Below are 27363 nucleotides of genomic sequence, written 5' to 3' on the forward strand. Positions count from 1 at the left end.
CCACATGTGATAAAATGTTCCTTCTTTTTCCTTGCTGAGCCTATATCATTAGGTATGTGTTCATTGCCCTCTTCTCTCTCCTGACTCAACCTTACCCAGCAGCAGAGAGGACATGCAGTATGTCTTATGTTGGATGCTGTCGCAACACACATGAGAGAGTACATTAGAGCATCATGAATGTCACTCAATCTGAACTAGGTGACGTTTCTGTGCCTCTCTCTGATCTGATTAGGTTGCCTAGGAGTACTCCAGGATCCAATGCTGTTTTTTGAAGAGCAGACTAGAATAGTGGCCAGGAATGCCATTCCCCATATTTGACTCATTAGGACCCTGCCCCTTTGTTAGGCATGCTTTTGTAACTTTCAGGCTTGATTACTACAATGCTATCTTGTATGGAGCTGCCCTTGAAGATGACTTTTCTGATTCAGGTGGTGCAGAAAAATTCTGTATGCTTTCTGACAGGTGTTGTAATGCATAGTCATATCCATCCAGCCTGTTCCGTGGCAGCTGTGTTGGCTGCCAGTTTCCTTCTGGGCTCAAGGTATTGGTTTTAACAAAGCTTTGGATACACTGGGACTCTCACACCTCAAGAACTATCTCTCTACTCACCTGTTAAGGATCAGTCCAGTCAATGTTACTGGTGTGTCATCTTTAGGGCCAGTGCAAAGTAGTGAGTAGGCATCAGCTGAGTTGACCAGACTAGTCTATTAGTGGCTATTGGTAATGGTGATGAAATGTCTTCTAAACAGATTTGGGGTAAGGTTTAGCCAAATGCTAGTTGTCTTGACTAGGGATGCGGGTGGCGCTGTGGGTTAAACCACAGAGCCTAGGACTTGCCGATCAGAAGGTCGGCAGTTCGAATCCCCGTGACAGGGTGAGCTCCCGTTGCTTGGTCCCTGCTCCTGCCAACCTAGCAGTTCGAAAGCACGTCAAAGTGCAAGTAGATAAATAGGTACTGCTCCAGCGGGAACGTAAACGACATTTCCACGCGCTGCTCTGGTTCGCCAGAAGTGGCTTTGTCATGTTGGCCACATGACCTGTATACATGAGCTGTACACCGGCTCCCTTGGCCAATAAAGCGAGATGAGCACCGCAACCCCAGAGTTGGCCACGACTGGACCTAATGGTCAGGGGTCCCTTTACCTTTACCTTAGCCAAATGCTAGTTGTTTTGAAGCTCTTATTCCACACAACATATGCCCACCGTTGTGGGACCAGATAAGTGTTTCGTCTGAACCAGCAAGGAATTTGGATTCTAAATGGGGAGTTTATTTCTTTGCACGTTTTCACAATTTCCTGTAAATCCCTTCCCCCCTTTGTGATTTTGTTTCAGGAAAGCCTTTAAAAGAGAGTGCATATGTTTACAGGGAGAGACCATCCAGTCCTACAGGACAGGAAATGTTGCCCCAGGACTCACCACAAGTTGGAAAACTAGGCAAAGTTGGGAACAAGGCAAGCATGGAATGGAACTTACTTGTGTGTTGATGTCGCTTGGTATCTAAGTGCTTTGAGTAAAGGGTGGAACCTCATCGAGGAATGGCCTAAGTAGTAAAAATGTTCCCTCACCTTGTCAAATTACAGTGATACCTCGGATTAAGTATTTAATTCGTTCCAGAGGTCTGTTCTTAATCTGAAACTGTTCTTAACCTGAAGCACCAGTTTAGCTAATGGGGCCTCCCGCTGCTGCTGCACCACCGGAGCACGATTTCTGTTCTCATCCTGAAGCAAATTCTTAACCCGAGGTACTATTTCTGGGTTAGCGGAGTCTGTAACCTGAAGCGTATGTAACCTGAAGCGTATGTAACCCGAGGTACCACTGTAGTCTGCCCCTAAATGTACTGGCTAATTGTAAGTACGTAATCCTTCCCTCTTTCATAGTATTCAGCACCATGGCCAGAGTATATATAATTGAAGATCTGTGAAATAGTAGACCATCATCTTGAATACTAGTTGTGATGGTAGAATCACAGCATCATGGAATCAGAGAATTGTAGAGTTGGAAGGGACCCCAAAAGTCGTCTAGTCCAACCCCCCAAAATGCAGGAATCTTTCACCCAGTATAGGGTTTGAACCCATGACCCATGTTCTGCTGACTGAGCTGTCTGGCTTAATTCCTGTCTACATGGTTCACAAGGCCAGTCCTAATAGTTGATGATAACCTGGTCTATGCCACTTTGTATGAGTTTGCTCAGAAGATCATTCTGTCCTGTTTCTAACTCATCTGTGAATTTAAAAAATCACATTTAGATCACGTTGAACGTATTTCCTATCCAGTCAAATTTCTGTATGAATTTTCTCTCAAAAAATGAAATTCTCAATGTATTTTATTTTAAAACACACATTTTGTCACGGCTAAAATGGCCGCTGTTTCTTTAATGCTTAAAAAATCTGGGTCAGCATGAGTCAGCAGCCTGCACTGGGTTGTATATAGAGTGAGAAATGTTGGTTTGCTGGGGTTGGTTGGTTGATTAGTGAAAGCTGGTAGGGTTGATGTGTGTACAGTTGGTCAGTCGCTTTTGCAGAAAGTCTTTTAAGAATAAAACTCTGCAAGGATACTTTTCTCAAGGACTCTTTTATGCCGACAAGGGTCCAAGGACCAGGCTGAGGCAACAACGGGAGTCCAGAACCCTTTCCTTTTTTTTTTTTTTTTTACAAACACTGACACATTTAAAAACGTTTTTAAGAACAAAGAACTTCATTGCAACGTTCAGAGAAGTACAAAATATAACAATAGTCTTTGTTCTGATTCAAAAAATATTCTGGGATATGTGGAACAGGCAAGTCCCCACTGGAATTCAGAGAAATACTGTAGAATTCCTCATGCATCCCCTACCTTCAGAGTGTTTTCAAGTCTAAATTTTACGCCTCCCCTTTATGACATTTTAGGTAAACTCAATGACAGAAGTGCTACACAAGCAAATAGGACATAATTGTCACTAAAGATAGCATACAATAGAAAACATAAATGTGCTATTGCAGAATAGTTGTCCCCAACAGAATCAGAAGGAGGCGTTTTGTTGCATTTATCCAACTTAAAACAGAAAAAAAATAGTGTAGCTCCCTCAGTAGTGATTCTACCTGATTGTCTGAGGAAGTGGGGAGAGATTTACAGAGCTGCCTCTCTTCATTCTTCTCAATTCCTACTTGTACCCAGCCCAAAAACTGAGGTCCAGCTCCGAGGGCCTTCTGGCGGTTTCCTCACTGTGAGAAGCAAGGTTACAGGGAACCAGGCAGAGGGCCTTCTCAGCAGTGGCTCCCATCCTGTAGAACGCCCTCTTATCAGATGTCAAGGAGATAAAGAACTACTGTACATGACTTTTAGAAAACATCAGAAGGCAGCCCTGTACAGGGAGGTTTTTAATGGTTGATGTTTTATTGTGTTTTTAATATTTTGTTGGGAGCCTCCCAGGGTGGCTGGGGTAATCCAGTCAGATGGGTGGCATATTAATTATATATATATTCGCAAAAACATGGTGGATATTAATCATGGACTGGGCACTATTTAGGAACAATACATGTTGGACAGGCATTTATTCAGCATGAGAAATATCACACCTGTGTTTCCTTAGATACTGGATATGTCCAAGTACACAAATCTTTCTTGATCTGACCAAGGTACAACTATTATAAGAGTGGCCAACCAGATTCCTCTGTAAGCTCACAGAGCATTTAAGGCAAACTAAGGCCCGGAGGCCGGATTCAGCCCAATCGCCTTCTAAATCCTGCCCGCGGACGGTCCGGGAATCAGCTTGTTTTTACATGAGTAGAATGTATCCTTTTATTTAAAATGCATCTCTGGGTTATTTGTGGTGCCTCTCTGGTGTTTTTACACGAGTAGAATGTGTGCTTTTATTTAAAATGCATCTCTGGGTTATTTGTGGGGCATAGGAATTTGTTCATTTATTTATTTTTTCAAAATATAGTCCGGCCCCCCACAAGGTCTGAGGGAGAGTGGACCAGCCCCCTGCTGAAAAAGTTTGCTGACCCCTGATTTAAGGTGATAGCCTTTCCCCCAGGGTTTGTTCTAAGCCAGGCATAGGCAAACTCATCCCTCCAGTTGTTTTGGGACTACAACTCCCATGATCCCTAGGTAGCAGGACCAGTGTTCAGGGATGATGAGAATTGTAGTCCCAAAACATCTGGAGGGCCGAGTTTGCCTATGCGTGTTCTAAGCACCTGTAACCAAATAAGCTATCCTGCCTAACAGATAAAAATATATGGTAGACAAACCATTCAACCGTTTGTCACATATGTTATTTCTTTGACTTTTCTCTACGCATTTGGCCATAACCAAATTTTGCATGATGGTTTCTGACATCAAAGAGCAGGTTTCCATCTACGTTTGAGTATGGTTAGGCACCATTTTGAATCAAGGTGGTGGGCGGAATCTTTATAGGCAACATTGGTTTCAACCATTGTTTTGAAAACTGAATATCAATACAACAACAACACGGAAGCCAATGCAGATGACCAGCAGAAAGTATTAGCATATCATCAGTATACAAGTTCATCAGTATGCAGATGACACCTGGCTCTACCTCTCCTTTAAATCAGAACCAGTGAAGGCGGTGAAGGTCCTGTGTGAGTGCCTGGAGGCAGTTGGAGGATGGATGGCGGCTAACAGATTGAGGTTGAATCCTGACAAGATAGAAGTACTGTTTTTGGGGGACAGGGGGCGGGTGGATGTGGGGGATTCCCTGGTCTTAACTATGCCCCTGAAGGACCAGGTGCACAGCCTGGGAGTCATTTTGGACTCACAGCTGTCCATGGAGGACCAGGTTAATTCTGAGTCCAGGGTGGCTGTCTACCAACTCCACCTGCCCACGGACTGTCTCGCCAGAGTGGTGCATGCTCTAGTTATCTCCCGCTTGGACTATTGCAATGCGCTATATGTGGGGCTACCTTTGAAGGTGACCCGGAAACTGCAATTAATCCAGAATGCAGCAGCTAGACTGGTGACTGGGACTGGCCGCCAGGACCACATAACACCGGTCCTGAGAGATCTGCATTGGCTCCCAGTACGTTTCCAAGCACAATTCAAAGTGTTGGTGCTGACCTTTAAAGTCCTAAACTGCCTCGGTCCTCTATACCTGAAGGAGCATCTCCACCCCCATTGTTCAGCCCGGACACTGAAATCCAGCGCCGAGGGCCTTCTGGCGGTTCCCTCATGGCGAGAAGTGAAGTTACCGGGAACCAGACAGAGGGCCTTCTCGGCAGTGGCGCCCACCCTGTGGAACGCCCTCCCATTTGATGTGAAGGAAATAAGCAGCTATCCTATCTTTAAAAGACATCTGTAGGCAGCCCTGTTCAGGGAAGTTTTTAATATTTAATGCTGTACTGTTTTTACCATTTGATTGGGAGCCGCCCAGTGTGGCTGGGGAAACTCAGCCAGATGGGTGTGGTATAAATAATAAATTCTTATTCTTATTCTTATTCTTAGCCCAAAAGCCTGGGGAAATAAATTTGTCTTACACTGTCTGCAAAAACTCAAGAATGAGTTCTACTGAATTATCTCCAGGGGAATACACAAATTGGGCAACATCACAGAGAAGGCCATATCCCAGGTCATTGCACTGTGGGCATTGGTGAGTGTAATAATGCTGAGAATGCAATTCTGTAACTGTTTACTTAATGATGCCCCCTGAATATGCCCTAAGAAAATGTCTTCAGGGAAGAAGGTGATCTCATCTACATCCTATTTTAACAAGCAGCGGCGATAGGCCATGCCAGATTTTTCTTGTCTTCTGTCAAGTAGACATGCAATTAATGAGTCTTGGGGCAGTAACCCAGCCAGGCTTTTTAACCCACAAGCATAGAGGTCAGGCACTTAACATCATTTTAAAATTCTTGTTATGTGATAGGTGGGGTTTAAATAGCCAGAAGCTAATAGTTCTGGTTAGCTCACTGGGTACCTCTAGTTGATGTGGGAATTAAAATAAAGGGGAAATACTATGAGGCTTGGCTTAATCATACTTTCATGTTTCTGACAGGTCCCTTTCTCTACAAATACCATCCTGTTGTTGTTGTTGTTTAGTCGTTTTGTCGTGTCTGACTCTTTGTGACCCCATGGACCAGAGCACGCCAGGCACTTCTGTCTTCCACTGTCTCCCGCAGTTTGGTCAGAAATACTATCCTAAGCCCTTTTAAAATGTGGTTCTCTTGGAGGGGGCTGTTATTGGGTTGTTGTTTTTATTTTGATTATATATATTGTGGATCACATACAGTGGTACCTCGGGTTAAGTGCTTAATTCGTTCTGGAGGTCCATTCTTAACCTGAAACTGTTCTTAACCTGAAGCACCACTTTAGCTAATGGGGCCTCCCGCTGCTGCCGGAGCATGATTTCTGTTCTCATCCTGGAGCAAAGTTCTTAACCTGAGGTACTATTTCTGGGTTAGCAGAGTCTGTAACCTGAAGCGTCTATAACCCGAGGTACCACTGTATTTTGATTTTGTTCTGTGAACCACCCTGAGATCTCTGGGTATAGGGTGGTATATAAATTCAATCAATCAATCAATCAATCAATCAATCAATAAGCAAGCAAGCAAATAAATCATATAGCCCAAATGGCACAAGATTGTTCCGCCTATGACGGTTAAGACAATGTTTGCTAACTTTCATGGGCAACTAAATAATAATAATCCCAAATTCTCAAAAAAAAAATGAAATAATTCAAGCAGTCCTGCACAATAATACGCTCGGGGAAATGACAACAGCATCCTCTTAAATGTTTGTGGAAAAGATATGTTGATAAGAGTCAGTGAAAGCTGAAACATAACCAGTGAATCCTGGAAGAGCTACCATGTAGATAGTATGAAATGTGCAAGAAATAGCTATGAAATTTTGGCTTAGTCTGGAAAAGCCTATGGCTAATTTGTTTTCCACAGGCTGCAATCTTTCTATCTGTTACTTCTTCTTTACTTCATTCCATAGATCAGCTGGCCAAATGTTGAAAACAATAGCTAGGGCAGTATTTACTATAGCAGTAAACAAAGTATTGATGGGTGTTATGTACTGAGTTGAATAGGATCCAAATTGCATGCAATCTGATTGGTCCTAGAACAATAGGATCCAGAATGCAGCAGTCTGATTGGTCCGCAGGAGCCACCCAATCCAACTCCAGGTGCAAGTGAATCCGCAACCTGATTGGCCTACAGGAGAATCCCGGAACTGGCCAATCATGTGGGGCCCATTGTGTGAATAATGTATATAAAGCAGACATTTTGGAGAAACTTCCATTCCTCACTACTATGAGCTGAATAAAGAGCATGAAATCCACACTTGACTCCGAGTATATTTCAGCATCTTATGGTGTGTGTTTTTTAAAAAAGAAAAACACCACCAGATAGGGTTCTAGATGAGTATTTGGAAGACGAACTGGGGAACAGTGGAAAGTCAGCAAAAACCACCCCCTTCCTGCGTGCCACTTCCCCCCTTGTAAATCATCCCTCACCAACACATTTGAGCCAAGTAACAGTGCCTGGGGTTTGGAAACCCAACTAGGTCACCTAATGTATAGCTTTTGGCCTGACTTGCGTTCCGAATTTTATTATTATATTAAGGGCTTGTTTGTGATAGCCCAAGTTATGCTTTCTGCCCTGAAGAATGGAAACTTCTCTGAAATGAATGCAACTTCCAGCTTATAGGGGAGGAAGTTTGGCTTCTTTGAGGGCAACGAAAGCCTGTGTTATCCTGTGTTGTATCACTTTTTGCCCCTTTGACATTTAATATAGCGGGCCCCATGAAAAAGCAAACAGACACTATATTGTGGTATTGACTTTAGTGTGGTACTTCCTAAATTTAGACTGCACGCCACTCAGAAGTATTTGTACTGCACCACAGCAAATGTTTACTCTTCACTGATGCAGCCCTGCTGTACTTGTGCAGTGCAAATTGCCATTTATGAGGGTTAAAAAAAAATTGCAGATGGCTACAAATATCTTAAAATGATGAATTGAGCAGCATGCCTATATAGGGTTTTGGGCACTGTAATCATTGAGGCATTATCTAAAAATCATTTCTCTTTCCAATGAATACCGTATTTTCCCGTGGGTTTTTCCTCCTAAAAAATAATGTCAAAAATTAGTGGGCGTCTTATTCACGGATACATCTTCCTCCAGTTTCTTAAATCTGAGTCCCCCAAAATAGTCTTATACGTGGGGGTGTCTTATAGACAAAAAATACGGTACAGTGGTACCTTTAGTTGCGTTCCGCTCTAGTTATGCACTTTCAGCTTACAAATGTGGCAAACCCACAAGTGTTTACGTCCGGGTTCACCATGCACAGAAGCAAACTGCGCACTTCACGGACCCGCAGAAGTGTTCAATTACGCCGTGCACATGCGTGGAAGACACACTCTGGTTGTGGACTTTTCAGGGTGCGAACGGCACCCCGAAACGGATTAAATCTGCAGCTAGAGGTACCACTGTATGTACAAATGCTAAGAGAAGCTGAAGGCATATTAGGCAATTAATAGTCCAGTCCTATACATCCAGGATGAAGCCCTCCTATGGCCCTCCATATATTTTTGGACCCCAGCTCCCTTTAATCTCAACCAGCATGGACAATGATCAGGGATGATGGGAGCTGGAAGTTGAACAACGTATCTTGATCCTCTGTGTAGGGTTGCTATATTTCAAAAAGTAAAATCCCAGAAGTTGAGCTTTTTTAATGAAACCCCTAAAATTTTTTGAGACAAACCCCAAAGTTGTTGAGCTTCTCTTATTAAAAAAACACCAAAATCAATCAATCAAACAAACAAACAAACAAACAACAAACATCTTGCCTAAGATTCGACTAAGATCCAGGACAAAGCACTGCCTTTCAGAACCACCAGCACCCCTGACGTCAATTCCACCTTTGAAATTCCGGCAATGTCCAGGAAAATCCAGACGTAGGGCAGCCCTATCTCACTGGGACTTATTCTACGATAAAATTGAACACTAAGGTCTCCTCGTCCCTACTTGTTTATCATGATTTTGGCGAATTATTAACACACTGCTTCCCAATATTGTGTTTGAGAAACTGTGGGTCACAGGGCAAGTATCCCAGGACATTCTGGAAGAGTTGGTTTCAGGCTATAAATCCCTACATACAGGGCCGGATTTAGGTTTGATGAGGCCCTAAGCTACTGAAGGTAATGGGGCCCTTTATATGTCCAGCTGTCCTTTGTCAGGAACAAACTGCCGCTGTTTTGTGTGTTGAATATATGTTATATGGTAATTTATGGACCTAATAGGCATCTAAAGCCATTTCCACATGTTGCCATGCAACCAATCCATGCAGAATGTAGGCACCCTAGATATAGAAATGAGCAAACCAGTGATATTTTAGGGAGCAGGCTAGCAGGCGGGGCCCATTATTTACATCATAGGAGCCTACACAACACAAAACACTGTTGTTGTATGTAGGTTTTATTTTTATTTTTTTATCTTATATTTTAGAAATGTATATCCTTTTCTTTAAAAAAATTTTGGGGCCCCCAAGAGAGTGGGGCCCTAAGCTATAGCTTGTTTAGCTTATACGTAAAGCTGGCACTGCATACATAGCTTGGGCACTGCAGATTATGGAAGCACCTCCTTCCCTCTGCCCTATTGGTCTCCACAGTCAACTGACTCCTTGGTGACAACTTTCATATAGTGACCGGATGAAGAACTGAACACTGGAGCCAGGCCAGGCTGCCTTAAAGGCCCCAGGAGTGGATCTGAGGGAAGCCTGCATGATCTGTCAGGCATGCCACAAAAGCTAGGTCTGCCTCCAATCCTACCTGCCATTGGCCAACCTGCAGGCAGGCTTAGATCCAGTTCCCAGCCAGCGAGGTGAGCATTAAGGCTCCTGGGTGGTTGGGTAGCCCCAAAGTCCACAGGCTACACTGGATCATGGTAGGGGATGTGGCTCCAACCCACAATGCTGCAGAATCATGTAAGGGTAAGCGGACTTTCCTGAAAGTTGGCTAGAAGTTGGTTGTTAGATTGGGAAAGGCTGTGGAAGAAAGGGGTACTGTATTAAAAGAAAACATTATGAAAATGATGTATAGATGGTACTTAACCCCAGTGAAATTAGCAAAGATCTAGCATCCAAATGATAATCAGTGTTGGAAATGCAAAGAAAAAGAAGGTACTTTTATTCATATGTGGTGGACATGTCCCGGGGTGAAAGACTTCTGGGAAAAGATTTATAATGAGTTGAAAAAAATGCTGAAATATACATTTATTAAGAAACCAGAAGCCTATCTACTTGGAATACTAGGATTGGAATTGCCCCCAAAAGATGTTAGACTGTTTTTGTCTGCCACTACAGTGGCAAGACTTTTATTAGCCAAAAACTGGAAATCGCAAGAAATACCAACAATAGAAGAATGGCAGATGAAGATGTTGGACTTTTTGGAGCTGGCTGACCTGACTGGAAGAATCCGCGAACAGAAAGAAGAGGAGATACAAGAGGATTGCAAGAAATTTAAAGAATATTTAGCTAAATATTGTGATATAAGATAAATGGAAAATTCTTGGAAGTAGTAAATAGGCTTAGGGGTAGAATAAGAATATGTGGTAGTAAATATTAAGGATTAAAATATTAATAAAGGAGAAGAGGTTAGTAAATGAAAAGAATCAATATAATTAGAAATATGAATTTGGAGAACTGTTATATAGGTGATATAATGAAATTCAGTTAGAGGGGATTTGAGGAAGTCAGTTATCAATGTAATGAGAATTGGGTATTTGAAGAAATAATCTTTCTTTGTGTTTAGTTTATTGTTGTAATGTGTGTTTTTTCTTTGTTGTATGTTTTTTATGTTATTTTTGTGATAAATGTTGAAAATCAATTTTAAAAAATTGGAAAAAATAGAAGTTGGTTGTTGCTCTTAGTTCAGTGGGGGTGGGGTGGGTGAGATCGTCTGAAAATGCAGTGCTTCTGTGCGTCGTTTTCAGCTTCAGAATGTTCAAAGGCTTGAGCGCTCTTGTGGCTTGCAAGGAAGGGGGCCTTGTGTGCGAAACATGGTTGGTAACCCATTCCAACCCCCATTCAGAGAGGAGAACAGCTTCCCAGGAAGGGAAGCAGTACACTATAGATGTGGTCATATGCCTGAAGGTGCTATATAAACAACAAGCAGACATGTTTGTATAATCTTCACTACCTTTCAAAAAAGAGAGTCCTGTATACTTACCGAAAATCTTTCATTTGTTTTCATTTCAAAGATTGTGAGAGTTAAGATCTTGAAATATAAGTCACCACCTGCAACCAATTCATGATCTCTTCCAGTGAAATTGGGTTGTGGGGGGCATTATTTGGAAGAGAGAGAGAGAGAGAGAGAGAGAGAGAGAGAGAGAGAGAGAAGTAGACTGGTGGAATAGCACATCTGTTTTTGTAAAAATAAAAAAGCCCACCAAAAAACCCAAACACAACCCAAAATACAAAACCATGGAACCTGGAATCTCTCTTTTTTCAGTGTGGTATTTTACTACCACATGGCTTTAATCCTACATCTGGGCCTGTTGTTTTATGAAATATTTGCCACAGATGATGTCAATTATACTTTTTGTCCCGGTCATCAATTTATGGACTTTTGGAATAAGACAAAATGAAACAACCAGGAAAAGAACAACTTATGTGGTCTACTCCCTGACAAAATTATAGTGCTGTGATACACATCTAAAATCAATAACTTTGCTAATGATTAACAGAAAACGTTGCTTAGGTTATGAGCGGCAAAGTAGCCCACACTCAGCAGATGCTTGGCTCAGGGATGCATTTTTTGTTGGCTGCATGTTTACCAGCAGATGTTCAGGCCTCTGTTTTATACTACTTGAATGAGCTAGCGGTTGGCTTGAAGCTGTGTGACAGCTATAAGCTATCTGCCAGCAATGCAGGTGAAATGTTCTTGCTTTTGCTGAACTGAAAAGGGTAAGGACTTGTTAATGAAATCTAGGATATCGTGCCTAAGAGCTGCATGTCTAGTACCGCAAAAAAACACAAACACACCTCAGTCAATTGCTGTGAATATCTGAAATGAAATCATTAGCATTTGTTGCATGTTGAGACCCCACAGCCACCCCCTCGTTGGAAATAACTCACACAAGGACACGGATATTAGGTTTATGTAATTGGGAAAATTTGGGCCACAACTTTATTGAAATTACAGAATGTGAGCAGTATTGGCTTAGGCATTGATTGGACCTGACTATATCTGACTCCTGCCCATTGTGCAGGAAGTCCAGTAAGGGTAAGCTACCGGAAGGGGAAGCCCTGTTGATACGAACGAACTCAAGCTCCCCCTGGTGTTTCCGTCGTGTCAAGGCCCTAGCCCCCAGCCAGGCTTCAGACTAGATCTACACCCCCGGATTCCTTTAATGGAATACCCTTAAGCATGGAGGGGCAGGTGATGGCCACACCTCCCCTCCCCCCCCACAAGGTCAAACAATGCCCAACCGCAACCCTAACAAAGTTGTGACGATTGCTACGAGGTAGGCGAAAACCAAGTGGCCAGTGCCAATTTGCCAAGTGGAAAAATTCCTACCAGGCCCCTCAGACAACCAAGGCGACCAACTGAAGTCCATAGCAAGGCAATTGCCTAACCTGCAACATAGGGAGGGAGGGCGGGTGATTGAGGAAGCGAGCCAAAAAGGAAGTCCTCTGGCTCGCTCCTCCGTTTAAACGGCTCCTGCCACACACCCCCAGCCAGCGGATTGGCTGGCCGGGCTCTGACGTGGCTGGGATCCCCCAGGCAACGGGGGACAAGGTCCCTCTCCCCCGGTGGAGAGTGGGTGACCATGTGGTCCACCGCAACTCCTCCCCACTGGGAAGTGGAGTGGATTTGGAAGTTTAGGTCCAAATTTAAGTGCATCAGATATTTCCCACTGCAGCCTGCTGCTTCTAATTATTTGATGATAGGTGTTAGGCATTGCACATACAAAATTTGTAGATTAATTATAAACAGTATGAGTACAAACCATTGTACATGTACATACACATACTTTTCAGAGCCTCTTGCTCTGAAGGGGTAGAAGGGTAGGTCACCAACCAAGCACACTCAAGGGAGACCTGTCACAAGTTGTGCTGTCATGAAAAAGCAGACAGAATTAGATGCAATGGTTTAGCATGAGCTTGATTTTCACAAAAATATTATGAGAGTGCCAAGTGTACATTGCAGTGGTATGAATGTTCACCGTTGCTCTGAACATTCATAAAAGAAGTCAAGTCATTATATATTTTGCTCTGGTTCCAATTCAGTTCTGTTAAAAGTTCGCTTTTGGGATAGGACTATAAAGGTGCACTTCTGCCAACCTAGCAGTTTGAAAGTACACCAGTGCCAGTAGATAAATAGGTACCACTGCGGTGGGAAGGTAAACAGCATTTCCATGTGCTCTAGTTTCCGTCATGGTATTCCGTTGCACCAGAGGCGGTTTAGTCGTGCTGGCCAGAAAGCAGTCTGTGGACAAACGCAGGCTCCCTCGGCCTGAAAGCGAGATGAGTACCACAACCCCATAGTTGCCTTTGACTGGACTTAACCGTCCAGGGGTCCTTTATCATTACCTTTCTAGGTGCAATAGCTGGTTCAGCATGATACATCTCATGATAAGTCACTTGATCTCTGGTTCACTATGATGCTAATTTGTAAAAAATATATGATAAGTTAACCATTCTTATTTTACTTTTAGCTCAGGGCTTTTCCAGACAAATTGCTTTACACTGGGACTGAGTAAGGTAAAGGTAAAGGGACCCCTGACCTTTAGGACCAGTCGTGACCGACTCTGGGGTTGCGGTGCTCATCTCATTTTATTGGCCGAGGAGCCAGCGTACAGTTTCTGGGTCATGTGGCCAGCATGACTAAGACGCTTCTGGCAAACCAGAGCAGCACACGGATACGCTGTTTACCTTCCCACCGGAGCGGGACCTATTTATCTACTTGCACTTTGACGTGCTTTCGAACTGCTAGGTTGGCAGGAGCAGGGACCGAGCAACGGGAGCTCATCCCGTCACAGGGATTCGAACCGCCAACCTTCTGATCACCAAGTCCTAGGCTCTGTGGTTTAACCCACAGCTGCACCCGTGACCACCAAATAATTGTGCAAGATTCAGATGCATCTCCAATAAGTGCATCTGTTAGTGCAGAGATGCATATTTCAACAGCCCTCAAGTTTGTAAGGTGGAATCTTGGGTACCTATCGGATGCTGCTATATATACTGTATTGTGCCCTTTAAGCACCAAAGCACTTTCTATTTTGTAATTCTGTTTATTGTCTTATGCAGATTGGAACAGAAATGGCATGGAGAATTGGTATTGTTCTGTTATCTTTATATGCCAAATCAAGATTGTGTCTGTGTGGCTGGAAAACGAAGGGGTAGCCAAGGGGGAAATGGCACAATGTCCAAAGGAGGAGTATGAGATGGTGCCAGACAATGAAACTGAAGTAATATGGATGCAAGCATTTCCTACAAGGTCCACATTTTGAGGTGCTTCTGTACTTCAGCTGTTGGGGGGGAGGGGAAATCCCACCATACAGTGGTACCTCGGGTTACAAACACCTTGGGTTACAAACTCCGCTAACTTGGAAGTAGTACCTCGGGTTAAGAACTTTGCTTCAGAATGAGAACAGAAATCATGCGGCAGTGGCGGCGTGGCAGCAGCAGGAGGCCCCATTAGCTAAAATGGTACCTCAGGTTAAGAATGGTTTCACGTTAAGAACGGACCTCCGGAACGAATTAAGTTCGTAACCCGAGGTACCACTGTACTCGTGTAGCCTTATTGGAGTTCACCGATTGGGTCTGCGTTGCTCCGGGGCAGGAGAAAGGAAGTCAAATGACACCGAGTTGGTTCAAAGAAAGAGTTTATTCTGCTCTCCGGATAGCAGAAGGCACTTGCGTGATCAAGTCCACAGCAAGTCCAAAGAAATGACAGGTTTCATGCAGTATATATATCCTCCAGGCACCCTCTCCCTCCTTCCCATATAAATCCAACCACGTCAGCCTATGTACGCAGGTTGACATCACATATGTTCCTGCTCTGGTACTCTCAACCATAAAAGGATCTTCCTTCCTGTACTTCTGACCATAAAAAGATCTTCCTCTTCCTACGCTTATCTGGGATGAGGTCACCATCTCCGGGAACACACTTTTGGCGTTTTATGTGGGTCTGCGTGTCTTTGTGGTCAGCACATAAGATAAGGCACACACGCATCATCCCTGCTGTACTGGAACTTGGCAAGGTCACTCATTGCCGCCACAGACTGATAAGGGAGAGAGCTTTGTTCTTGTTATGAATTTGCTCAACGGCTCAAGTTTATGCATTTTAGCTAAGGAAAAATAGGGATTTTGGTGCAGTTTAAAACTGCCTGCACAGTCAGTTTTTGGGTTTTGGGAAACCCATTCCTTCACTCGGTATGGCTTGCAGAGCTATGATTGGAAAATGCCCACCTGTCCACTAGCTGGGCAAGAATATATTAATTAAATGTGTCTGTTGTAATTCTGTTTAAAATGACCAAACTTATTTATAGTAAAAACCATCTTTTCTTAGGACCGTGACTCAGATCTAATGAATGTTAATATGTACCAAATGAGAATAAACCCCATGGATGAAGGTCCAAATGAATAAAGGTCACTGAAGAAAGAGATCATTTATTTAGTATTTACAGTGTTTGAGTCACTGGGCTAAGAAAAGATTATGTATGCTACAAATAAGTTTGGCATTTAACAAAATTAAGCTACAAATGACCCTCTAAACATATTGTTGTCCCATTGGCACATGTCTTATAGGATATTAATTGATCATATATATGAGCCTGTCCACATCAGAGTATTATTTCTCTGTTAATCCATTTGCCTTGCATTTAAATTAGGCCAAATTAGTCCACACCTACATATATGTGGGGACGCAGGTGGCGCTGTGGGTTAAAGCCTCAGCGCCTAGGACTTGCCGATTGAAAGGTCGGCGGTTCGAATCCCTGCGGCGGGGTGCACTCCCGCTGCTCGGTCCCAGCGCTTGCCAACCTAGCAGTTCGAAAGCATCTCCGGGTGCAAGTAGATAAATAGGGACCGCTTACCAGCGGGAAGGTAAACGGCGTTTCCGTGTGCAGCTCTGGCTCGCCAGATGCAGCTTTGTCACGCTGGCCACGTGACCCGGAAGTGTCTCCGGACAGCGCTGGCCCCTGGCCTCTTAAGTGAGATGGGCGCACAACCCCAGAGTCTGTCAAGACTGGCCCGTACGGGCAGGGGTACCTGTATACTTACAGGTGAATTTGTATATAAGGAGAAACATCATTCTTCCCCATTCATACCAGTAGATGTTCCCTTTTGTGTTTGTCCCTGCCTTCTCATTTGTTGATTCTATTATGCCAATTTTCTTGGGAGAAAAGTGACAGCATCTTAAAAAGCAGAGACATCACCTTGCCAACAAAGGTCCGTATAGTTAAAGCTATGGTTTTCCCAGTAGTGATGTATGGAAGTGAAAGTTGAACCATAAAGAAGGCTGATCGCCGAAGAATTGATGCTTTTGAATTATGGTGCTGGAGGAGACTCTTGAGAGCCCCATGGACGAAGACTCCCTGGAAGGCACTTCTGTCTTCCACTGCCTTCCGCAGTTTAGTCAAACTCATGCTGGTAGCTTCGAGAACACTAGCCAACCATCTTGTCCTCGGTTGTCCCCTTCTCCTTGTGCCCTCCATCTTTCCCAATATCAGGGTCTTTTCCGGGGAGTCTTCTCTTCTCATGAGGTGGCCAAAGTATTGGAGCATCAGCTTCAGGATCTGTCCTTCCAGTGAGCACCTAGGGCTGATTTCCTTAAGAATGGATAGGTTTGATCTTCTTGCAGTCCATGGGACTCTGACTCTCCTCTAATTTTACACATATCCGTGCAATTTTAAAGAAGTGTTAATTATAGCTTGTACAACACTGAGAGCTCCCCCCTGTACTCCAGAATAACTTCTTTTCCCCCCACAATTTTTTATTAATTTTCAAATTTATAACAAACATAAAAGAAAAACAATACAATATAAAAAGACAAACAAACAAACATATATCCTAACTGCTAAAATCCCAATTTAATTATCATTGTTAAATGACTTCCTCGAATCCCCCTTAGCTGAGTTTCCATAAAACTCATTGTAGCAGTTTTCCAATTCCACTTTCCAATAAAATTAACTTATTCAGTTAACATCTTTCTTTCTTAATGATTTCAATCCATAATGTTATCCAACTCAACATATTTTACTCCGAGGCCAATTTGGTACTTACAAGTAATTCTACTTATAGTATCTTAGAATATCTAGCTAAATAATCCTTAAATTTCTTCCAGTCTTCTTGATGTTCCTCCTCTTTCTGTTCGCGGATTCTTCCAGTCAGGTCGGCTAGCTCCAAAAAGTCCATCATCTTCATCTGCCATTCCTCCACTGTTGGTATTTCTTGTGATTTCCAATTTTTGGCTAACAAAATTCTTGCTGCAGTTGTGGCATACAAAAACAATCTAACATTTTTCTTGGGCAATTCCAATCCTATTATTCCAAGTAGAAAGGCTTCTGGTTTCTTAATAAATGTATATTTCAACATTTTTTCCAACTCATTATAAATCGTTTCCCAGAAGTCTTTCACCTTGGGACACATCCACAACATATGATAAAAAGGTACCTTCCTTTTCTTTACATTTCCAGCATAAATTTTCACTCGTGTGATAAATCTTTGCTAGTTTTACTGGGGTTAAGTACCATCTATACATCATTTTCATGATATTTTCTTTTAATACAGTACAAGCAGTAAACTTAACCCCTTTCTTCCACAACCTTTCCCAATCTTCCAACATTATATTGTGTCCAACATCTCTTGCCCAATCTATCATCACAGATTTAACTTGTTCATCCTTTGTGTGCCACTCCAACAATAAATTATACCACCATCACAAGCATGCCACCATCACAAGCATAGTTGATCAGCATTATTCTGCTTTCCCCTGTGGGGGGGGGGGGGAGAAGCAGGAGAAAATTCACGGCATGTAACGCCTTGAGAAAGAATATTATGAAAATGATCTATAGGTGGTACATGACCCCAGTCAAGTTTGCAAAAATTTACCACTTACCAGATAACAAATGTTGGAAATGTAAAGAAAATGAAGGTACATTCTTTCACCTCTGGTGGACATGCCCAAGGATTAAGGCTTTCTGGGAAATGATATATAATGAAATGAAAAAGGTATTTAAATATACTTTCCTGAAGAAACCAGAAGCCTTTCTCCTGGGTATGGTAAGCCACGTGGTGTCAAAGAAGGACAGAACTTTTTTTATGTATGCCACTACAGCAGCAAGGATCCTTATCGCAAAGTATTGGAAGACACCAGATCTACCCACTCTGGAAGAATGGCAGATGAAGATGACGGAATATATGGGACTGGCAGAGATGACGGGCAGAATCCGAGATCAGGACAAAAAGACAGTGGAAGAAGATTGGAAGAAGTTTAAAGACTATCTTAATAAATACCATAAAATTAATGAAGGCTAAAAAGATATGGGTTTAAAAATTAGGGGTTTACAGGGGAATTGATTTAAGGAAAAAGAACAGAATTAATAAAAATTATGGGAAATGTGGGAATGGATTTGCTGATAAGATAAATGAGATTAGAATACAGAAGGGGGAGGTGTGAGGAGGTCGGTGAAATTAGGATTAGAAATTATGGTTTGAATTTATACCTGTTTTTGATTTGTTTGTTTGTTTGTTTATGTTTTTACTGTTTTTTGTGTCTATATGTGTTTTTTCTTAAAAAAACACTTCAATAAATATCATTAAAAAAATAATAATTCTGCTTTCCCCTGTGGTCCAAGTCTGCAATTCTGTCGCACACTTTATGCACTTAGGCCATTAAATTGAGCAAAACAAAATACATGAGAGGAGCACAGATTATAACTAAGACGTACATTTTCTGATTGATATGTCATCTATTTGCTGTAGACTTGAGATCTTGGTCATGGACGCAAATAAAGCAGTTAAGTATTGAGAAGTCCAGTTACTGAAGTTTATTCTTTTTGCAATGCAAATACAATCTTTTCACTAAAAAGAATAAAGTTGGTCTTCCTACCTGCATCTCCACCCCACCCTCAGTGCTCTTCAGATGCTTCACAAAGATTATCCTGTGAACCACCATGAGACCTGCTGGTATAAGCTGGTGTAAAAAAAGAATATATTATTATTATTACAGTCATACCTCGGGTTACAGATGCTTTGGGTTGTGCGATTTCGGTTGCGCACCGCGCTGAACCCAGAAGTACCGGAACTGGTTACTTCTGGGTTTCAGTGCTTGCACATGCACAGAAACGCCGAATTGTGATCCGTATGTGCGCACACACGGCGCTGTGGGTTATGAACACTGCAGGTTGCGAATGTGCTTCCCACACGGATCACGTTCGCAACCCAAGAGTCCACTGTATTATTATTACTTATCCAATCTGCAGAAAATCAGTAGTGAAGAGGGGGAATCAGGCAAAAAGAGATAATGGCAGTGTTCTGCAAACACCACTGCTCAGAGATCACCAGGCGTTCCACCACCATGTGGGAAATGTCAACACTTGCCTCGTATTGTGACTTGTTTGGTAAGCAGATATCTGCTGCACAAAGAAGCATCGCAGCAAGTGCAAACAATCTGCATAAGTCAAGTGCTATCTTGGGAATGTGATCTCCACTTGTAAAACCTGATTCGGACAGAACACTAAAGTTAAAAAGAAATGTCGCATCATTAGGTTCCTTAAATGTCACAGCGATTTTCATAAGTGCATCTTGGCAGAGGCAAGCTCACATCATTAGCTCCTTTCCTGGTTGCTTTCGGCTTCCTCCCCCCCTCCTCCCCTCCTTTTGGTTTGTTCCGCATGGCCTGACTTGACAGGACAACAAATAGACCTTCCATCCGCTCACATTTATTAGTGGATTTTACCATCTGAGATCAAGGGGGTGGGGTGGGAGAAGGCTCATCACAAGGTCTTCAAAGTCCACATCTGTGGATTTTACTGCCTCCCTTTTAAAACAAAGGCAACTAACGAAACACTTAGGAAGTTTACGGAGAAGGTCTCATTATAATAATTTGACATTTCAGATGGAGGTCATTTGCCGTTGGCATAAACAGTTTTCAAACATGTGTGGAGCACTCCTAAGGCTACACGGCCAACTTCCATGGGAGATCTCTTGATTTTGGCGATTTTGGCACAGGGAAGGGAAACTTACTGTGAGAATGAGTGTCTGCAGCCAATATGAAATTGTACCATCTTTTGACACAGCCTCTCTCCTAACCTTCAGGCAGGCAGCATCAGCATGAGGTCACAGAGACTGAATGAGGTCATAGTGCCAGACTCTCTCTCTCTCTCTCCCGCCCCCTTCAGTCAAGCCAGGATCAGCCTGAGGTCACAATCGCCAGTCTTACTCCTGTAGGCCAGAAACAGTAAGGCTTCACCTTTCAGTATGTGCCACACAGGCTTTGAGAAAGACTAGTTGAGTGCCAAGTCCCTGTGTGATGGAAGAGTTTGTTTTGCTGGGCAGGTTGGGTCCCCAATTGTTTTCTTTTTCTTTTTCCCTGCCAGCCAACGGTTAATGAACGGCCTCTGATTGGCTGGGGTTCCAGGAGAGGGAGTTGAAAAGGAGAGGATTTGGAGAGACAGTTTGGAGTAGGTTGGGACTGAGGTTGGGAGATAAGTAGGGAGATAGGGAGTGAGAGGAGAGAGAGTTGGTTCTGCATAAAAACATCCACTCTGAGGAATATAACACAAGCTAGAGAAAAGAGTCTCTGAGCTTAGTGTGGGAGACAGTGTGTGGTGTCCTGTAAGAGTAATTGGGCCAGGAATTAACTGGGAGGCTGAGGTTGAGCCAGGAGAAGTAGAAGCTGTACTTAGGACTCATTCCAGTCAGAAGGGAAGAGATGCTTCTAGAAAGAGAAGACTCCCAAACCAGTGATCCCTTGGGTCTGTTACCTGGAGTATCTCAGGAGTAGGGTTGTCTAAGAGGGGTGTGTAACTGACAGGAAGTACCACCTTGTTCAAGAACCAAAGTATGAAGCGGCAACAGCTGTGCAACATATGCAAAAGCAGTGGAGTGAAATAACATTATAATCTGAATTATCCTATGTTTTACCCACTCCTGTCATAAAATTCCTTTGTTAAATAAAATCTTTATTGTTTATTTGATCAAATCCTGCCTGAGACTCCAAATTACGACGTTTTCCCTCACACAAGTCCCCCACAAGATAATCTGAGGTAGTTTGTGGGAATTTGAGGGAGTGGTGTTCGGTGAGGTGGGTGCACGATATCTAAGTGAGGGCGGGCCCAACGGCGCCAGGGGAAAAAGTGTCGTTGCTCCGTCGCACCCTGAGACCAAAAATAACTGAGGAGAAGTGATGGGCTTGCCTCAGTTTATTCTCCAGGGGCAGGACCCAAGCAAGGGCCAATTTCCAGGTCAACTGGCAGGGCTCCTGAGCCGGCTGCTGGATCGCTGACTAGGCCCGTGACCAGGCTGCAATGCTGGCTGACCATTTAAGGTTAGTGGACATAGCAACAGGTGGGGAAGGGGGCAGAGGCCAACCTTATCTGACACCCCACATCTAGTGAGGCTTTGCTTGTAGTATGCGCCGGCTTAAAGGAGAGAGAGGAAGCAATTGCTCCAAGCCTCACACATGGTGGGAACCACTTCAGCAATGTTGTTGTTGTTGTTGTTGTTGTTGTTGTTGTTGTTGTTGTTGTTGTTGTTATACTTCCCTTCATCCAAGGATCACAGAGCAGTTTACAATATAAAAACACCAAAATACGTAACATAGTAACAAACAAAAACAGTAACCCCCTCACCCATGGGCGTAGCCAAGCGGCGACAGGGGGGAAGTTGCCCCCCCCAATACTCAAAAATTACTGAAAAGCATTTAAAATACTCAATTCACTGGGGTTCTGTTCCCCCACAGCAGAAGCCTGCCCCCCTAACAAAAGCCTGCCCTCCATAATGTCTTCTTTGGGGAAAGTTTTTACCCGTCATCTCCTCCAAAAAGTTCAACAACTTTTTTGGGGGCCCCTAACAAAATTCCTGTGTGCTCACCACACATACAGAGATGCTCTGGTTATCTCACGCTTGGACTACTGCAATGTGTTTTATGTGGGGCTGCCTTTGAAGGTGACCCGGAAACTGCAATTAATCCAGAATGCGGCAGCTAGACTGGTGACTGGGAGTGGCTGCCGGGACCACATAACACCGGTCCTGAGAGATCTGCATTGGCTCCCAGTACATTTCTGAGCACAATTCAAAGTGTTGCTGCTGACCTTTAAAGCCCTAAACGGCCTCGGTCCTGTAGACCTGAAGGAGCGTCTCCACGCCCATCGTTCAGCCTGGACACTGAGATCCAGTGCCAAGGGCCTTCTAGCAGTTCCCTCATTGTGACAAGTGAGGTTACATGGAACCAGACAGAGGGCCTTCTTGGTAGTGGCGCCTGCCATCAGATGTCAAGGAAATAAGCAGCTATCTTATTTTTAAAAGACATCTGAAGGCAGCCCTGTTTAGGGAAGTTTTTAATATTTAATGCTGTATTGTTTTTAACACTTGATTGGGAGCTGCCCAGAGTGGCTGGGGAAACTCAGCCAGATGGGCGGGGTATTAATAATAATAATAATAATAATAATAATAATAATAATAATAAAGTCCATAGATTCTTTAATTAGCCAAAGGCCTGGAAGAAAAGGAATGTTTTTGCCTGGCGCTTAGAGACATGTAATGAAGGCGCCAGGCAAGCTCTCTGGGGAAAGCGTCTCACAAGCAGGGAGTCATCGCAGAAACTGCTAAATGGGAATTGCTGCCGACCATGTTTTCTATGCAGTACAGTGGTACCTCGGGTTACAGATGCTTCAGGTTACATACACTTCAGGTTACAGACTCCGCTAACCCAGAAATAGTGCTTCAGGTTAATAACTTTGCTTCAGGATGAGAACAGAAATTGTGCTCCGGCGGCGCGGCAGCAGCGGGAGTCCCCATTATCTAATGTGGTGCTTCAGGTTAAGAACAGTTTCAGGTTAAGTACGGACCTCCGGAACGAATTAAATACTTAACACGAGGTACCACTGTATCTTTTTGGTGCTTTGAAAAATGGGGCTGTAAAAGGAAGCAAAGACATTTCAAACAGCAGCAGAAGGAGGAGGTAATACCCAAACTTTACATACCCACCAACTGGCAGTGCCTCCTTGTCTCATAAAGTATCCCAACGGCTTCAGAGAAGACTGAACAGTGTCATACATTGTGAGCATATCCAATATAGTAAAAAAAAAAAAAAGTATTTTGATTTCAGAGACATAAAACATTAAATTTACTGGTTCTTATGTCAAATATAGATGGAAAGGATTATAGCCATGCTTATTTTTTCCACCCAGCTGAGGAAGGGAAATGAAATTGGCACATGATGCAATAAGAATGAAGCTCCCCTCGCCTCTGGAACATTTGGCTCCCAGAGTCTTTTAAAAATCCTGGGGTCAGGAGTAGTGATGTTAAATTCTTGAGAATAATCTTTTGGAGAATATTCTCACCTCACATCACTAGTCCCACCTCATGATATTTTTGTTGTTGTTTAGTCGTTTCGTTGTGTCCGACTCTTCGTGACTCCATGGACCAGAGCAAGCCAGGCACTCCTGTCTTCCACTGCCTCCCACAGTTTAGTCAAACTCATGCTGGTAGCTTCGAGAACACTGTCCAAACATCTTGTCCTCTGTCCCCTTCATCTTTCCCAACATCAGGGTCTTTTCCAGGGAGTCTTCTCTTCTCATGAGGTGGCCAAAGTATTGGAACCTCAGCTTCACGATCTGTCCTTCCAGTGAGCACTCAGGGCTGATTTCCTTCAGAATGGAGAGGTTTGATCCTGCAGTCCATGGGACTCTCAAGAGTCTCCTCCAGCATCAATTCTTTGGCGATTAGCCTTCTTTATGGTCCAGCTCTCACTTCCATACATCACTACTGGGAAAACCATAGCTTTAACTATATGGACCTTTGTTGGCAAGGTGATGTCTCTGCTTTTTAAGATGCTGTCTTAAAAAATATTATTCTCGAGAATTTAACATCACTAGTCAGGAGTAGAAATGTTGACCCCCCCGCAACAGAGGCTACATCTTTCCACCTAAATGAAACTGCTGCATTCCAGCCTCATGGCAGGCAGTTGTAAGAGAACCCTAAATATATATCTGTAATTTGTTTTAGATAATACATTAACTAAAAAACATTAGGCGCCAGATTTGAACACCGTGTAAAATGATGCCATAAACTTAATGGTACTGTATGTTCTTTTCTCTGTGGAAATTGTATTATATAAGACTTTTTTTAAAAAAAATAATCTATGTCCTTTTAAACTGGGGCAGGGGTGTATTATTTTCGTTTGTTACTATGCTATATATTTTTGTGTTTTATGTTGTAAACTGCATGAAATCCCGAGATGAAGGGTGGTACAGAAATTTTAATAATAATATTATTAATAGTAGTAGTAGTAGTAATCGGCTAACTGCTTTGTTGTCTTAAACTGAATTCCCAGTCCTAGACAGGAATTTTCTTTTGGATTTCTAAGAGCAACCGCCATATTCTGCAACTTTCTCTAATCCAGATATGTTGATCAACAAACAGGAGACGACTCACTGAAATGTGTATCCTACCTCAGTTGTATTTCTCTTTTTCTAGGTACAACGTGTCATTCCTCTCTACGTCGAATGCCAGTACTCAGTGAGATACTGTTTCATCTGTCTTCACTGCACTTGCAGCGGTGAGTAGCTAACAATGGCTTTCTTCAGTTCTACAAAGTGATCTTTTTCAGTCATCTGATGACAGAGTTCAATGTAGTTGACAGCCCTCTGTGTAGTTTAATGCTTGGTTGCATCCTAGATCAATATACATCCAGGGAACTAGTCTTGCAGCCATGTTAGCAAGATGCTCACCAGATAGTGATGATCTGTACTGAAGGGTATGGCCTTGATGTTGTGAAGACTGTGCCTTTGCTTCTTCAAGTCCTCTACTGTCACCCACTTGTGCTTTGTAAGCAGCTGATCCTATCTCTGCATTAATTCTTAAGCCCTTTGTTTCCTGGCTTGCTAAGCCTGGCGGTCTTTACCCCTTTCCTTAAAGTGGGGTACGTTGGTTGCTGGATGTGTGAATAGGTCTGAGACAAGGAAAAGAGATTGCTGAAGTAATGAAGTAATGCTGATGTCACAAAGGCTCTCCAAAGCAGAGGGAAAGAATTCTGTTTCCCTAGGAATTGGGGGGTGTTGTTGGGTGGGAGAAACACAACAGAGGAGCTCTATACCTAGGATCTACCTTCTCCATCAGCTTCCCAAAGGTATTTGTCCTGGCAAAGCCATTCAGGGAGAAGAAGGAAGGCCAGCGCGACGTCCTTTGTGGAGGTATAGAATGATATTACGGAAGATGCTGTTCTTTTCAAGGGGTACAACTTTAGTTCTAATTTTAAGTGACAGTCATTGTATAGCAAAAGAGCCAACAAAGTCTTAGTTTAGGTTTTGTGGTGGCTCTTTGAACACCAAGAGAAACATTTTCTGGCTTTCTGGTGAGTTCCCCTGGCAGAGGGGCAGTTACAGCCTCAGCTAAAACAACTATTCTTTGTTGGAAATGTTAACACATTTGTCTGAATATAAAACCCCTTGTGAAAGTGAAGAAGCCCCCCCCCTTCTTTTGGACACACATTTGTAGCTTTTGTAGCTTTCAGAGCGAATCATCACCCTGCCTCCAAGGATCTCCCAGTGTGAATGTTGCTTTTCTTGCAGAGCACTGCTTCTCGTTTGGTGGAAAGGACTCCAGAAGAGATTGCGCCCATATGCGCCTTTCTCCCCATTCTCATTAACTTTATAAAAACTCTCAAATTTAGACCATCTGTCCAGTGAATGCCTCTGAACTGCCCCAAGACAGGAGAAGCTGTCTTTGTCTTTTTGATATAAGTGGCCAGAAAACCAGAGCAAAGTAAATGTTTTCTTGTCAGACTTGCTTCCCGGCCATGATGGATGAACTGTTATTTTTGATGTGACAAAGCATTCTGATGCTTAAGGGAGAATATGCCTCTTAGATATGCAGGCTTAAAAGGAAGCCAGTAATAGTGTCAAGCGTTGCTGTGTGCAGGCAAGATGGAGAGGGGATACCATATGGTGCCCTGGGATTCGTGGAAAACCTGTTTATGCTATGATAATTCTCCTGCTTTTATTACAAAGGCACCATAGGTATAGAGCATTCAGACCTGGCTTGAGATGTTCATATGCACATCATTAGTCAAAAGGTTATTGGAGACATTTCTTGTGTGAAGTCACCAGAGGCTAGACTTCCTTGCACCCATGGAGAGGAGCTGTATCACCCCCCCCACCTCCCCCAAAAGATCACTTTAGCGCACAAGACGAGACTGGAGCTCATGTGGTACTGGGAAGGAAGAGCATAACAGGCACATATGTTGGATTAATCACAACTAAAGCAGAATGTGGCATTTGGATTTGGGCACTAGGAAAGAACATTGGGGAGGATCTGAGGGAGGAGCTGCCCAGAGTGGCTGGGGCAACCCAGTCAGATGGACGAGGCACAAATAATAAAACTATTATTATTGATATTGTTATTGTTGTTGTCAGTTTGCATTTCTTAGTACAGAAACTATTGATCTGATGTGTAGAGATCTTTCCTATTCTAATTAATTGAAGAGGTTTCTGGGAAGCTTCTCTGTGTGAAAGAAGCAGAAGGTTCATGTTGTTTGGGTTATTCCTTCAGAGAAGCTGAGTACAGCCAGCTTAAATGATTCTCTTATCTCTTCTGTCAAGGTCAGGCTCATGCTGACTGTAAAGTAAGGCCAGAAGGAGCCTGGGATTCACTTTCTCTTTCTATCTCTTTTCCTTAGAATTATTATAAGTTATTGTAAATTTAACTTAAGTGCTGCAACTGGATTTCTTATGGACAGTGCCAATCCTGAATGTATTGGATTTGTGACCATGATACTCATTTGCCTTCAATAGCATAAAGCTCTGCCGGATGAAATACAATTGCCTCTGGTCTATTGTTTGGGAATCCTGCAACTAACTATACATTGGAATATGCTCTGGATCAATATTGAGTAGAATTTCAATGACAGTTGTTATTCCCAAAGAGCTGTGACAAGAAAGGGCCAAACCAGCATTGCTTTGGGGTTGAGGAAATAAGGAAAATAAGAAATAATGTCCCTTGACTTTAGAAGTAATATAATAGCAGAGTGTTTGCCTTCACAATGAGAAATGTAGTTGTTAGGACTTGGCTTGTCTGGACTGGACTGAGGCCTGTGTTTGTGTGTGGAGCAAGGCAGAGAATGAGAGAAAAAGAGAGAGATTACAGACAGGACAAACATTTCAGCAGTCGTTTTTCGTACTGCTTACCAACGGCTTTCAT

General features: G+C 43.1%; 2 long non-coding RNA genes across 2 annotated transcripts in view; one reads left to right on the top strand and one right to left on the bottom strand.

Annotated features, from left to right (window-relative positions):
- Positions 1–26558, top strand: part of LOC310840725 — a 76979-nt gene extending 50421 nt beyond the window's left edge. Inside the window, exons 3-4 of the long non-coding RNA XR_014562047.1 lie at positions 24643–24724; positions 25737–26558. This is a non-coding gene — a long non-coding RNA (uncharacterized lncRNA). The remainder of the gene's footprint in view (positions 1–24642; positions 24725–25736) is intronic.
- On the bottom strand, positions 1342–13110 carry LOC310840821. Its single transcript, XR_014562174.1, has 3 exons — positions 12963–13110; positions 11162–11249; positions 1342–2220 (listed from the first exon to the last, which is right to left on the bottom strand). It is a non-coding gene; the product is annotated as an uncharacterized lncRNA (long non-coding RNA).
- Positions 26559–27363: the final 805 nt, after the last annotated feature.

The sequence above is a fragment of the Podarcis gaigeae genome (genome assembly GCF_964106915.1).
Source record: "Podarcis gaigeae genome assembly, chromosome: 3".
In the NCBI taxonomy this organism is placed as follows: Eukaryota; Metazoa; Chordata; class Lepidosauria; order Squamata; family Lacertidae; genus Podarcis; species Podarcis gaigeae.